This window comes from Hypanus sabinus, chromosome 18, assembly GCF_030144855.1.
Source record: "Hypanus sabinus isolate sHypSab1 chromosome 18, sHypSab1.hap1, whole genome shotgun sequence".
Taxonomy (NCBI): Eukaryota; Metazoa; Chordata; class Chondrichthyes; order Myliobatiformes; family Dasyatidae; genus Hypanus; species Hypanus sabinus.
Window position 1 is genome coordinate 8347079 of NC_082723.1, and position 15836 is coordinate 8362914.

Consider the following 15836-nt stretch of genomic DNA (forward strand, 5'->3'; position numbering starts at 1 on the left):
CTGTAGTGTCAACCTGCGTAGCAGCTTTGCGTGTCCTATTGACTCAGACCCCAAGATCTCTCTGATTCTCAACTCTGCCAAGTCTTACCTTTAACGCTATATTCTGCCATCATGTTTGACTTACCCAAATTAATTACATCACACTTACCTAGGTTGAACTCCATTGCCCACTTCTTAGCCCAATTTTGCATCTTATCTATATCCCGCTGTAACCTGTGACAGCCCTCAACATTATCCACAACAACAAAAACCTCAACAAAAACTAACTCATCCCTCCACTACCTTATTCAGGTCATTTATAAAAATCACCATGAGCAAGTGTCCCAGATATACGTATACTGTAACTGATTTAGTTATATTTTCCCTCCACCTTCAGTGTTCTTTTTCCTTCTGTATTATGCATTGCAATGAACTGCTGCTGAAAAGTTAACAAATTTCATGATACATGCCGGTGATAATAAACCTGATTCTGATTCTGAGAGGCACATTCAGACAGTTCAGAGGTAATCTACTGTAAACAGTACAATTTGTCCGTAAATAATTGAAAATGTTTTATTCCATGAACGTCTCTCACTGAATCACCTACGACAAGACCTAATCAGTGATTAAGACAGTGCCAAATTGTCACATCAAGGTAATGTACCTTGAGAATTGTAGCAACACCAGATTTGACACTATGCATTATGCTCACCCCATCACTAGCAAATGCTACAAGGTTCTTTTTCAGGTAAGAGCCATCGAACCCATAGTTATGGAGACAGTTCAATAGATGCTTAGCAATATTTGCAGCTTTCTGATCAGGCAATTCAATTAGATCTAAAAACATACAATGGGGATCACCTGCCTTATCACTTTCACATTTCAAATAATCTATTAGGGCGGTCTTAACCCTTGTTGATTCATCCATGAGAACAGAAAATTTGCCATTTATCTGCTTGATATACTAGGAAATTTTCTTTTTCATTTGAATGGCTACAGTTGAAGTCAGAAGTTTACATACACCATAGCCAAATACATTGAAACTCAGTTTTTCACAATTCCTGACATTTAATCCTCGAAATCATTCCCTGTCTTAGGTCAGTTGGGATCACTACTTTATTTTAAGAAAGTGAAATGTCAGAATAATAGAAGAGGGTGTAAAAGAGGTTTACCAGGATACTGTCTCGATTACAGGGTGGACAAACTTGTTTTTTTTTTTCTCCAGAGTGGCGCAGGCTGGGGTGAGACTTTTATAAAATTAGGAGAGGAATAGATTATGTTTATTCCTGGGGGTTGAAATGTCTGATCCAGTTAAGTTGAGAGGAGATGTGAGGGACAAGTTTGTTTCTTTCCACAGAGTGGTGGGTAGCTGGAGTGCTCTGTCAGGAGTGACGGTAGTACCTACTGGTCACGTAGCCCCATTTTCCCCTCCCATTCAACCGCAGATGTAACAATCTCTTCACGTATGCTGTAAGTCTCCGGATGTTTTTTTTTTCCCTTTTTGCTCAGTATTGAAGTGGATTGTCTTCGAGATTAGGAAAGTGTCCACGCCTCGAGGGCCGGGGAGCCAGGGGTCGGGGTCAGGATCACTATACATCACTGATCTACATCCTGGTACCAATTTGCCTCTTATTCCTGGAAAAGTATTCAGTGCAGTTGTTGCTAACAAGGTTTACAAGAGTAATATCAGGAATGATCGGTTTTAAGTATAAAGAGCATTTGATTCTGATGGTTCTGGACCTGTACTCAATGGAGTTCAGAGGGACGGTGGGGGTGGTGGAGGGATGTACGGTTAAGTAAACCTACCGAATGCTGAAAAGCCTGGATACAGTGGACATGGAGAGGATGTTTCCATCTTTGTCTTGTTCTTAATAACATTAAGCAGAAATGTTTGGTTCCTTTACCGTTAATGTGCTTCATTAACTTTTATGTTAAATTTAGACCTGCGGTGAGAGATCTATTGCAAGAAAAACCCCAACTGGAAGCGAACCACGACTGAAGACGAGGGAATATCAACAAGTGAACCAGCCCGAGGATTGAGAGCATCAACTAGAGAGGACCCAACTGATTTGGAAATTCCAGTGATTCCGTCAGGAGAAAGTTTGGTGAGTCTCATTTACTGAAACACTGGTCCTTTAGACATTACATACCTGTACAAAGGAAGGTTGGAAATATTTGGAGAGAGAATGAATGTGCCCAGAAGAAACAGTTATGCCCCTGTCAGACCCATTTGCAATCACTCAAGGTCTGGTAATGTGCTTCCAGCAGCCCAGCCCTTTAAAACCACTCTTATTCAATGGAAGTCGAATCCGGATAGAGTCACTCAGAGACCGTAGAAATACTTTATTTCAAGCACCCGGGGCTTACTTAGTTAGTCACTCAAACAGAGACAGTTTTTCACTGTTCCGACCCATCCACTAACTGACTAACAATTCCCCTTACACCACAGATATATCCGTCCAGATACCCCCCACACAAGACGGGCTGGAGCCAAAGTTATTTACTACATGACAGCCCTTAAAGTCAATTTACAAAATAGTCATAATGGCTTACACGCACAGAACAGACTAAAGCTATTCTATCTCTACAAGTAAATGCACAAGTAGATAAGCATCTGGAAACCCTAGACAGCTACCCTCAAGAAGAAATATGGCTCAGCATGACTTAGCACATCTGTTGATCACTAGCAGTCTCTCGGAAAAACAGGCTGATATTTTTGTAACAAACTGTTAACACTTTTACATACTTTATCATTCCCTCCTTTTGACAATTACATGATCAACTGTGCAGTAATGTTTTACAGAGAAAGCAACCGAGTACAACATTGACTTATCAGTGTGTAAAAACAGCGTACAACGGTAATTATAACAATGATATACACAACTATTAGGTCATAATGCAATATCATGCCCCACATATTACCGAACAGGCCTTCAAATATCATCATTTCGACCCTTCAGTAAACCCGTGTAAATCCACTTTCTTGATGCAGTCAATCTCCTTGGCAGTGTGCCCAGAGAGGGATGTGATGTTAATAGACTCATCAGGGATATAGGTGCAGCATTCTGCGTCAATAAGAGCACTGGTTTCCCCTTTCTCAGCTGGGATAAAATCTAAAGCCATACGATTCTTTTGCTGGATTGCACTCATTTCAGTGGATATTTCTGTTACTTGGTCCTGTGTTTTTGTCAAGGTCCCTGCAGTATTGTGGCCAGCTCTTCACGTGCTGTAGCCAAATTGATTATCTCTGGTGAATTCCTGGCTACTCCATAGGAGAGAAAAGTGCTCATCCAAAATCACTCAGTCTCAGTTATTACTCTTCGCTTCTGGGCACCTGCAAGTATGGCCAGGATGCATGTTTCCCAGTAAAGGAAGTTCCATTTGGTGTGGGCCTGAGATACCATCCCTCAAAACACTGACAGTCACAGTTATCTCTGGCTGGACCACAGTTCCTCACTTCTCTTCCCTCGGTGTTACTTGAGAAAGCCCAGGCTAAGAGTTCCTCACTCTGGTTGAGCGGGATTACTGACATTGGAATCATAGTTTTACCATGCTGCAGAACTTCAGCAGAACCCCAGCAAGACCCTAGTTCTACCTGTTTGGCATCGGTGTGACAGCGAGACAGCAAGGTGTTAACATGCGGGCCCCCGGATGCTGAGGTGATTCTTCTCAAAGACATAAACTGACATAAATATATCACTGTTACATACCCGTAATGGTTTAAATGAACCAGCAGCAATAGACCACACCTGGAGTCTAGTTTTGATGTTAACACCACTATCTATATTTGTATCTACTTATAACAACTTAAGCAAAACAATCAAAAGTTAATGGTGTTATGAGTATACATATGTGTAAATATAACTCCCAAACCATTGAGCTCAGGGAATACCAAGCTTAAAGTCTTGAGATGGTAAAGTATGAAAGACAGTTCATCCACGGAATCAATGATGAGTGAGCTATTTGTAATCCAGGGTAAATGTCGAGAGAAGGCAATTACATCGAATTCCACAAATTCCACTGTGGTAAAACAGGGTAACAGTCGCCGTAGGTCATATCCATCGTCGTTCCAAATCCACATATGAATTATCACCAAAAGTAGCTTATCACAGGTGTACCATCTTCAAAGGGAACTACCACCCAAGCAAGTGTTAACACACAGGTAGATTCCACAAGGTACTCCCAATCCAGATCCAACACACAAAGTATTACCGACAGTGATTTCCACAGAATATCCCCTCTCACAAGTGGTTACCACATAACACACCCAAATCCAGCTGAGGGTTAACAAAAGTGGTAGTCACGGGATACTCCATCAAAATCTGCATAAGGATTATACGAATTATCACCAACAGTGATTTCTCACAGGGGTACACTCTTCAAGTGAATTACCTCCCCCAGGCACAAGTGGTCCTCACAGGATTCTCCCAAACCAACAGATCCACTCCAGTGGATCAAACGAAGTGACAATCACACATTCGGTATACGCAGGATCAATAATCAACCCACCGACTTTGGCACAGGAGAGTCCAAACATGACCTTTGGCCACTAGGTCCTCTATTTCGAACCTTCTATCTTCTTTCTTTCTCTACATCTGACTGTGTGTCTGTGACTGTCCTTGCGGGAAGAAAACCTGACTGCGAGCTCTGTAAACACAAGTTTAAACACTCTGCATAATCAAATAGTTCTTCCCCTATCTCTCTTAGTAAGAATCAAACAGGAGCGGAGAACACCGGCGGCTGATGTCACTCAGGCACTCTCTCTTAAAATGACAGTCCACGGCAAGAAACCTGGGGGTTCATCACTCTCCACTATTAACCAATACATTTTACTTTAGTCCGAGAGAGTCCAACTACTCAGTTCCTACAGTAACACGTTTGTAGTCTGTTCGATGTATCCACCGAGACTGCCCCTTCAGTTTAACAGCCGTGGGAGTGGTCAGTAACACCTGATATATTCCTTTGCACCAAAATCTGAGTTTCCCTCAATCCCAGTTCTTAGTCAGGAGAAAATACCCAGGTTCTATGGTGGGATAGTCACTCCTCTCTGTGAGGTAGTTCTCTTCCTTGTAAGCCTGTCGTACCTGTGAATGGAATGTTTGGAAAATGTTGGTTAGTTGGCATATATATTTCCCCACTTCTTCCCCTAGTGTATGCCTATCCAATTTTGCTGGTCGACTTTCTGGGAGCAATGGTACACAAGGTTTTGGTCCCCAGGGTGTCCTCATGGACTGTCCATAAATGATTTCAGCTGGTGACAACTCTGTTTTCCCCTGTAACCTTCATTTAGAATAGGACTAACGGTCGGACCTTCAACCAAGTGAGTCCAGTGTCCGCTGTTAGTTTGGCCAGTTTACTCTTCAGAGTGCCATTGGCTCTTTCCAGCGGCCGGTGGGTGGTGTATACAGTGGAATTGTTGCTGAATAGCTAGTTTATTACATATCCCTTCGTTAACTTTCACTATAAAGTGTGGACCATTGTCAGAGCTCAGCATCTCTGACAGGCCATACCTGGGAATTATATCCCGTAATAATACCTTCACAACAGTAATAGTAGTATTATTGGCAGTTGGAAAAGCTTCGATCTATCTACTAAACACACCTATAATAACTAAGCAGTATCTATAGCAATGTACTCTAAGCAATTCAATAATATCAACTTGTAGACATGAAAAAGGTGCGCCTGAAAAGGGAGTCGTACATGGTGTGCAGGGTGCATGTTTCCACCCATTCCCTCCTTTCCCAGGTGTGTACAATCATGTATATAATTGACCAACATTGGTTAAAAACTGTGTAGGAATACGAACCTGTTCCACTGGGGTGATCCAAAGACCTAGATTGGGGTCTTTCTGGCACCACATTTGGGACCACAGTTTGCGCCCCTCCTCAGAGGCATCCCACTGAAAAGTACGTATCTACCACGTCTGGCAAACCCGTTCTGCTTAAGTCACGGAAGGTTGCTTGACGGGAACCCGAGAGGACTACAACTACCGAGGATTGTGCTGCACTTTTCGCTATCTTATTCGCTAAAGCATTGACTTCAGTGTTCCAGTCGGACATGTGCGTGTGGGCCGCACATTTAATAATCGCCAAAACTTGAGGTAGCTGTAGAGCGGTGAGTAAGCTGTCTACAAAGGTAGCATTACTAATGGGGTGGCCAAACGAAGTCAGGAATCCCCATGTTCTCAGAGAGCCCTGCAGTCATATACAATTCCAAATGCATACCGAGAGCCTGTGTAAACGTTCGCACTTTTGTCTGTTGCTAGGATACAGTCACGAGTCAAAGCAAATAGCTCAGCCTTCTGGACGGAGACAGCTGCTTCAAAAGAGGCTTGCTCAATTGTAACACTCTCTGTCACTATCGCATAGCCAGAATATCATTTTCCTGCTGGATCCAAAATAGAGCTTCCATCCTCATAAAATGTTGCCTCGGGCTTGAGGGTGTATCGCAGAATGGATGGGAGAGTCTGCCTGCTTTGATGGTGATATGGACCGTGGTGGTGGGGGGGGGGGGGGAGCGCAGTTGCTGTGGCCGACTTCATGGCCTTAAATTGCCCTGGGATAGGATACATCATCGTGGGTTTGGTCAATATTGAAAGTGTGTTTTCTTTCCAATATCTTTATTAATCTACATATAAGAATATGGAGTACAAGAAAAAAAAATCAGTACATAATACCAAATAGCATATAAAGACTACTTTCCCTATATTCATACATATATAACCATATAACAAATACAGCACCGAAATAGGCCATTTCGGCCCTTTAGTCTCTGCCGAACACATTACACTCACATAATCCCACCGACCTGCACTCAGCCCATAACCCCCAATTCTGCTACATATACCTATCCCACTTTTATTTAAATTACAATATCAGAACTGCCTCCAACAGTTCTACCAAAAGCTCTATCCACCCAGGCACCACTCTCTGAGTGAAGAAGTTCCCTCTCATGTTACCCCTAAACATTTGCACCCTAACTCTCAAATCATATCCTCTTGTTTGAATCTCCACTATTCACAATGAGAAAAGCCAATCTATGTCAACTCTATCTATCCCCCTCATAATCTTTAACACCTTTATCAAATTCACCCTCGACCTTCTACACTCCAAAGAATAAAGACATAACTTGTTCAATCTTTCTCTGTAACTTAGGCACTGAAACCCAGTTAACATTCCAATAAATCTTCTCTGTCCTCTCTCTAGTTTGTTGACATCATTCCTATAATTCAGTGAACAGAACTGTACACAATACTCCAAATTTGTCCTCACCAATGCCTTGTATAATTTTAACATTACATCCCAACTCCTATACTCAATGCTCTGATTTATAAAGGCCAGCATACCAAAAGCTTTCTTCACCACCCTAAACACATGAGATTCCACCTTCTAACTGGCCTAACTCTCTCTGCAAGCTTTGAAAACCTACTTTATTATCTACAATGCCACCTATCTTAGTATCATCTACACACTTACTAATCCGATTTACCACCCCATCATCCAGATCATTAATGTATATGAAAAACAACAATGGACACAGTACAGATCGCTGAGGCACACCACTTGTTAGTGGCCTCCACCCTTCAAACAGATTTCCACGACTACTCTCTGGAATCTCCCATCTTGCCACTGTTGAATCCATTTTACTACTTCAATATTAATACCTAACGATTGAACCTTCCTAAATAACCTTCCGTGTGGAACCTTGTCAACGGCCTTACTGAAGTACATATAGACAACATCCACTCGTTTTCCCTCGTCAACTTTCCAAGTAACACCTTCAATAAATTCAATAAGGTTTGTCAAAACATTATCTTCCACACACAAATCTATGTTGACTGTTCCAAATCGGACCGTCTATCCAGATAATCATATATACCATCTCTAAGAATATTTTCCATTAATTTACCCACCACTGACGTCAAACTTACAGGCCGATAATTGCTAGGTTTACTCTTAGAGCCATTTTTAAACAATGGAACAACATGAGCAACGTGCCAATCCTCCGGCACCATCCCTGTTTCTAAAGACATTTGAAATATTTCTGTCAGAGCCCCTGCTATTTCTAACTAAATTCCCTCAATGTCCGAGGGAATTTCCTGTCAGGATCCGAAGGCTTATCCAGTTTTATATTCCTTAAAAGTGCCAGTACTTCCTCTTCTTTAATCATCATAGTTTCCATAACTACCCTACTTGTTTCCCTTACCTTACACAATTCAATATCATTCTCCTTAGTGAATACCATAGAAAAGAAATTGTTCAAAATCTCCCCCGTCTCGTTAAGCCCCACACATAGCTGTCCTCTCTGATTCTCTAAGGGACCAATTTTATCCCTCACTATCCTTTTGCTATTAATATTAATATTAATATTGAGGTGATTTATTTTCACCTTACTTGCCAAAGCAAACTCCTATCTACTTTTAGCTTTTCTAATTTATTTCTTAAGATTCTTTTTACATTCTTTACATTCCGTGAGCATCTCACTTACTCCATGCTGCCTATGTTTATTGTAGTTCTCTCTGTTTTTCCAAACCGAGTTTCCAATATCCCTTAAAAACCCTGGCTCTTTCAAACTTTTAACCTTTCCTTTCAACCTAACAGGAACATAAATAATCTGTACCCTCAGAATTTTCCCTTCAAATGAACTCCATTTCTGTATTACATCCTTCCCATGAAACAAATTGTCCCAATCTATTACTCTTCGCATCTCCTCAAAGTTAGCCTATCTCCAATCAAAAATCTCAACCCTGGGTCCAGACCTATCCTTCTCCATAATCTTATTGAAGCTAATGGCATTGTGATCACTGGACCTGAAGTTCCCCAACACATATCTCCGTCACCTGACCTAACTCATTCCCTAACAGGAGATCCAATACTGCCCCTTCTCTAGTTGGTGCCTCTACGTATCGCTGCAAAAAACTATACTGCACACATTTTAAAAACTCCAATCCATCCAGCCCTTTTACAGAATGGGCTTCCCAGTCTATGTGTGGAAAATAAAAATCTCCCACAAGCACAACATCATGCTTACTACAAATATCTGCTCTATGCTTATAAATTTGCTCCTCCAATTCTCGCTCCCCATTGGATGGTGTATAATACACCCCTATAAGTGTTACTATACCTTTCCAATTCCTCAATTCCACCCAAATAACCTCCCTAGGCGAGCCCTCTAATTGCTCCTGCCAGAGCACTGCTGTAATATTTTCTCTGACAAGCAATGCAACACCTCCCCCTCTTGTCCCTCCGATTCTATCACACCTGAAGGAACGAAATCCAGGAATTTTTAGTTGCCAGTCACACCGCTCCTGAAACCATGCTTCACTAATAGCTATGCCATCATATTTCCAGGTATTAATCCATGCTCTAAGCTCATCCACCTTTCTTACAATGCTCCTAGCATTAAAATAGACGCATTTATGAAACTCTCCACGTCTTCCTCTCTGTTTATCCGTAACGGAGCAAACAATTTATTTTGCCTTTTTCTTCCTTCTCCCCTACATCTTCATTCTGAGCGCTCCCCTTCTCTATCACTTGCCTATCCTCCCTCACACAGTCTACAAACTTACTCTATTTGTGAGCTAACCTTCTCTCTCCTAGTCACTTCAATTTGATTCCCACCTGCCAACCATTCAAGTTTAATTATTCCCCAGTAGCCTTAGCAAATCTCCCCGCAAGGATATTGGTTCCCGCTAGGATTCAAGTGCAACCTGTCATTTCTGTACAGGTCACACCTGCCCCAAATGAGATCCCAGTGATCCAGAAATTTGAATCCCTGCCCCTTGATCCAATCTCTTAGTCACGTATTTATCCAACACCCCATTCCATTCCTACTCTCACTGCCGCTTGGCACAGGCAGTAATCCTAAGATTACTACCCTTTCGATCCTTCTTCTCAACTCCCTTCATAACTCCCTATATGTTCCTTTCTGGATCATTTCACTTTTCCTACCTATGTCATTGGTACCGATATGTACCACGACATCTGGCTGTTCACCCTTCCACTTCAGGATATCTTGGATGCGATCAGAAACATCCCAGTCCCTGGCAGCAGGGAGGCAAACTACCATCCGGGTCTCCTGACTGCGTCCACAGAATAGCCTATCTGACCCCTTAACTATCCCTAATACTACTGCCTTCCTATTCCTTTCCCTACTCTTGTGAGCTACAGGGCCAGACACTGTGCCGGAGGCACGGCTACTTTTACTTCCCGCAGGTAGGCTGTCCCCCTTCATCAGTACTCAAACAGGAGTACTGATTGTCAAGGGGTACAGCCACAGGGGTAGTCTGTAGTACCTGTCTCTTCCCCTTCCCTCTCCTAACTGACCCACCTATCTTCCTCCCGCGGCTCTGGTGTGACCACCTGCCTGTAACTCCTCTCTATCATCTCCTCACTCTCCCTGACCAGACAAAGATCATCAAGCTGCATCTCCAGTTCCCTAACACGGTCCCTTAAGAGTTGCCTCTCAATGTGCCGGGTGCAGATGTGGCCATTCGGGATGCTGGGAGACTCCAAGACCTCCCACATCTGACTCCAACCACAGAAAACCGGCCTCACACACATACTACTTACTTTTGCAATCAACAACTGCCTCGTCTTGTCACGTTACCGCCGAAGCCCATTGAGCCAAAGCCCTTTCACTCTGCTGCCCGCTGGATTTGGCTGCCTGCTTTTTAAACTGTTCACACTCAACTGGCTGACATCACGCGCCTGCGCAGTCTGGCCTCACTCTTCTCCGAGAACTCAAAATGTTTCCCATTAGAAGTCCTTCGGTGCTCTGCCGCGGCCTTGTTCCGAATCAAAAACTTATGCAGATTTCTTGCCCTTTTTAAACTGTTCATGCTCAACTGGCTGACATCACGCACCTGCACATTCTGGTCTCTATCTTCCCCCGAGAACTCAAAATGTTTTCCCACTGGAAATCCTTAGGTGCTGTCCTGCTTCCTTCTTGTTCCGATCAGTCAATTCGTAACATTGAAATATAGTAATTTTATTATATTAAATAACATTTAATAACCAACGAATATTAAAGTGAGAGTATCGATTTTTGATAAATCCAGTTTGGTTATCGAAAAAGACAGTTGGTAAAATATTTTCAATCCTATGGGTCAACTTTAGATAGGATCTTGGTATCAACATTAAGTAAAGAAATTTGCCTATAAGAAGATCATTCAGTTGGGTCCTTATTATTTAAAGAATAAGCATAATGGAAGCCTCATAAAAAGATTGAGGGAGTCTGCCCGACTTAGCTGAATTAAAACACAAAAAAACTAAACATAAATGAGGTATAAGCAGTGAGGAAAATATCTTGTAAAACTCTCTAGAAAATCCATCGGGACCCAGAGCTTTCCTCAATCCTAATGAGCGCACAGCCTCAACAAATTCCTCAAAAGAAATAGGTTGTTCCAACAACTTTGTTGTCGGCAGAAATTGTAGGAATGTCTAGTTGAGCTAAAAAATTGTTCATTACAGTGTTATCCTTAGGATGTTCAGAGCTATAGAGTTTAGAATAAAATTCTCTAGAAGTATCATTTATTTCTAAATAATCAGTTGTCTTATCACCATTAGCTTTGCATATTTCTTTAATATACTGTTTAGCTATAATAGTTTTAATTTGATCAGCCAATAATTTACCTGTTTTATTTCCATGAAATAAAAATTGACTTATCTTTTAGGAGTTGTGTTTCAATTGGGTAAGTTAAAAGAAGTTCATATTTAGTTTTAGTTTCAACACGTCTTTTATAGAAGGCAGATTCTGGAGCCAAGGCTACACTTGGTGTAACTGTTTCAGCTGATTAGCTAAATCACATATCTCCTTTTTAGCTTTTTTTCTTAATACTTGCAGTATAAGAAATAATTTGTCCTCTAATATATGTCTCAGACATCCCAACTGATAAGACGAGAAGTCACCTCTAATGTATTCTCTTCAGAAAAATTGTCTCTCCATAAACTTTAAAAAATCCTTATCAGAAAAGAAAGCTAGATTAAATTGCCAAAACCTATTTGTTGGAAGAAGACCATGAATGTTTAAAGATAGGAACGCAGGAGCATGATCTGAGAGAGCAGTCTCTTTATATTCACAGGATCGAACTGATGGAAACATTTGGCGAGCAATAACAAAAAAAGCAATCCTGCAATACGTATGCTGGACATGAGAAAAATAAACAAATATCCCTTGTCTGCTTGATGAAAAAAACGCCAAGCATCAACAGAGTCGGGGAGAGTGTGCAATGAGCTGCCAGAGCAAGTGGCAGGAATGATTTCAACCTTTAAAAGAAGTTTGCTTATGTTTGTGGATGAAAAGGACATGGAGGAAAATGGTCCAGGTGGAACTTGTTGGACCTCGGCTTTAGCACGGACTACATCTTCCAGTGCTGTAGTATTCTATGACTCTAATGCCTTCGCAATCTCTTCAGCTACCTCTTTCTGCACCCTAGTGTGTTCACCTTCAGGCCTTTCAGATTCCAAAACACGTTTTCTCCTTTGTAAAAGCAGTGGGTGGCTTCAATCTGTAGGAAAATTGGGAAAGTCAGATTGGTATGAGATCTCAAGAGGGAATGTATTGAATGCTTATGAAATTGATTTTTAGAACAGCTTATGGTTGAGCCTACTCGGGAATCCGCTATCTTAGTTTGGGTGTTGTGTAATAACTCAGATCTTATTAGGTAGGTTAATATAAAGGAACCATCAGAAGGCAGTGATCATAATGATTGAATTCCTACTGCAATTTGTGAGGGAAAAGCATAGTTCACATGCATAGTATCACAATGGAATAAAGGGAATTACAGAGGTATGAGAGAGGTGATTCCCCAGGTGGATTTGAGAAGGATACTGGTGGGGATGACATCAAAGCAGAAGCGGCTGACATTTCTGGGAATAGTTCATAATGTACAGAATAGGTCATAATGTCCCGCAGTAGTAGTTCACAAACGGCGGGTCTAGACTACCGGGGCTGACAAAGGAAGTTATGGACTTAAGGTAGCAAAAGTGAGTAGGAAGTTTTATAATTGGGTAGCTTTGAAAATCCAACAACAGGCAACTGAAAAAGGCTATATGAAGGGGAAAGGTGAAATATCAGAGCAAATTAGACAATAATATACACCATTATAAAAATGCAAAAGGGAGGTTATAGTTTATTTCGGACCTCTGGAAAATGATGCTCATGGGGTAGAAATGGGGAAGAGATGGTAGATGAACTTGATAAGAACTTCGCCTCAGTCTTCTCTGTGGACACAGCAGTGTGCCAGAGATCTGTGAGTGTCAGGGAGCAGGAGTAAATGCCATTGCTATTACAAAGGAAAACGTGCGAGGCAAACTCAGGTTCTGAGAGTGGACAAGACACCTGGACCAGATGGACTACATCCCAGAGTCCTGTGTAACGTTTTAGAAACAAACCAGCAGCAATACAGTTCACACCAGAGTCTGGATTTGATGTTAAAACCATTATCTTTATTAGTAGTTACTTATAATATTGTAAGTTAAACAAATTAAACAAAAGTTAACGGTATCATGTGTATAAATATGTGTAAATGTAACTCCTAAACTATCGAGCCTGGGGGATCAAGGTTTAGAGTCTTGAGATGATAACGTAGGAAAGTTCGGTAATCGGAGGAAGAAATGATCAAAGAATATTTGTAGTCCAGGGTAATTGTAGAGAGAAAGCAATTATATCCAATTCCACAGGTAAACGCAAACCGTCGTCGCAGATCTCGTACGTTGAATCGATCCAAAATCCACTTCGAAATATCACCAGTGACCTGTCAGACGAATGTCGTCTTCAAGTGACTACCACATAACTTATCCAGGCAAGGGTTAACTTCAAGTGGCACCACATTACAATCCACTCCTTTGGATTATACGAAGTGACAAGACACACATTCTGGAGCAAACCTTGCCCTGGCAGTTCTTAAATAAAAGTCTAACCCAGACTACGAGAGTAGCTGTTCTGTCTCCCTCGTTCTGACTCTGTGTGTGTGTCATATATATCTATCTATATATTTCGCGCTCTCCACATCTCTATCTCGCACTCTCTTTCTCTCTCTCTATCTCTAAACTGAGAATGCAGCCTGCTGACGTCACTGTTAGTCCCGCCTCACTCAGGAACTTTCTTAAAGTGACAGTCCACAGCAAACGAAACCTAGGGATTCGTAACAACTGAGAGAGGTTGCTGAAGAGATAACAGATGCAATGGTCATGACCTGTCAAAAATCACTTGATGTGGGGTGCCTTGCAGAAATACGCATCTATGTGGTTAACAAGAGGAAAGAAAAAGTCGATAGTACATGAAATACAAACAATAAGGCAGTAATTAATTTTTACACTCGGTGAATGTGACTGTAGCAAAACCCAATTTCCCTCGGGATCAATAAAGTGTGTCTGTCTGTCTGTCTCTGCAGAAAATGCCAAGAGAAATCAGACACAATCCAACACATTTCAGGACCCCAAAGCACTTTAACTCAATCTGATTACTTACAAAGGTACAATCAGTGGCAAATATGATTCACCAAAATTTTGCATTAAAATACGAACGCATGAATGCCCTCCATCAGTTCATCGAGGCACCGTAAGTTCAAGCCTGATCCACTTTTAGAGTCAAAATCTTACAAATTACATGATAATCAATACATTATATCAGGTAGGACAATCTATAATAACCATCTGGATATAATATTACAGGATAAACAAGCAGGACCAACTCCCTCAATAGACAAAAGCATTCCTCCACCAGTGCAGCACCTCACAACAGGGATTGTTTGCGTCATCAGTCAGATAAATGAATTATTTTCTCTGCCAATTATCATCCAAATGTTGCTGCTCTGTCATTCGTTGCCACACCCTGCTGCTGATTCCCTTCTCCTCATCATACATTCTTACCCCAACCATCGTTCAAAGCCTCAAACACTGCCCTGTGTGGACCCGCCTCTGGTTTCTGACCCTGCTCCGTTGAACCCATTCTGCCTTCAGTGTTTAGAGGACAGTGGTGTTTTCTGACAACCCTTCAGAAGCAGGAAAAATGACCCATAATGTGGAAATGAGCCCTGAATAGGGAGGTTAACAACCAAAGTCATTCTTCCTTAGCCCAGAGATTTGAGGGGCGAAGAACAGCTCAGACAGAACTGCAGTCAGCTCGACTTCCTCAATCTGTAGAAAATTCAAGGGAAGCCTCTTTACCCATAGAGTGGTGACTGGAATTCCTCCCACAGGGAGAGTGAGAGATGAACAACAGGGGAGGATTTAAAAGGACTGTTGCAAACAGTACCACTGGCAGACTCCAGCCAGCATGAGTTAATTCTCTACTGTACACTAGGTGTGTTATAAATTCACTAAGTTTAAAATAGAACTGATTTACTTGTCACAGATCCAGTCCCATTAAATGTGAATATGCAGCAGAAGGAACTCCTCCCATACCAGTGACCAGGGTGCAGAACTGGGTGTGGTGAATAGCAGCAATAATTGTAGAGTTCAGCACCGACAGTCTCTGTCGAAATTGCATTCAGCAACAGTGACGGACAAATATCCAGCATGCAGCTTATTGAAACTTTCTCCCCAGTGTGAACCCGCCAGTGTCTCCCAAGTGTAACATGCTGCAATGTTTCACAGCTAATGTAATGGCCTCTCTGTAATGTTTCACTGCTGAGGTAATGGTTTCTCTGTGGCAGAGATAACAAGGTTTTGGAGTGCGGTGCTATCCAATGAAAGAAATGTTCTTTCTTTGTGTCTGGAAGAGAGATTTTCACGGTCGCTTGCCGGGACAGATGAGAAGACAAATGGAGAAAATGGGCCCGTATTTTTTTCTTTACTAACCCTATAGTGAAAGTAAGAATTATAGAGCTTAGTCCTTTAATGACATAGTTTGTT

General features: G+C 41.7%; 1 long non-coding RNA gene across 2 annotated transcripts in view; it reads left to right on the forward strand.

The window, feature by feature from the left end:
• Positions 1-1121: 1121 nt before the first annotated feature.
• The window catches only part of LOC132407311 (uncharacterized), a 36209-nt gene continuing 21494 nt past the window's right edge, over positions 1122-15836 (forward strand). The window contains exons 1-2 of one of the 2 annotated variants that reach the window (XR_009516446.1): positions 1122-2084; positions 12062-15815. This is a non-coding gene — a long non-coding RNA (uncharacterized LOC132407311). Of the gene's footprint in view, positions 2085-12061; positions 15816-15836 lie in introns of those variants that run through there. The other variant, XR_009516447.1, reaches the window with a different exon arrangement.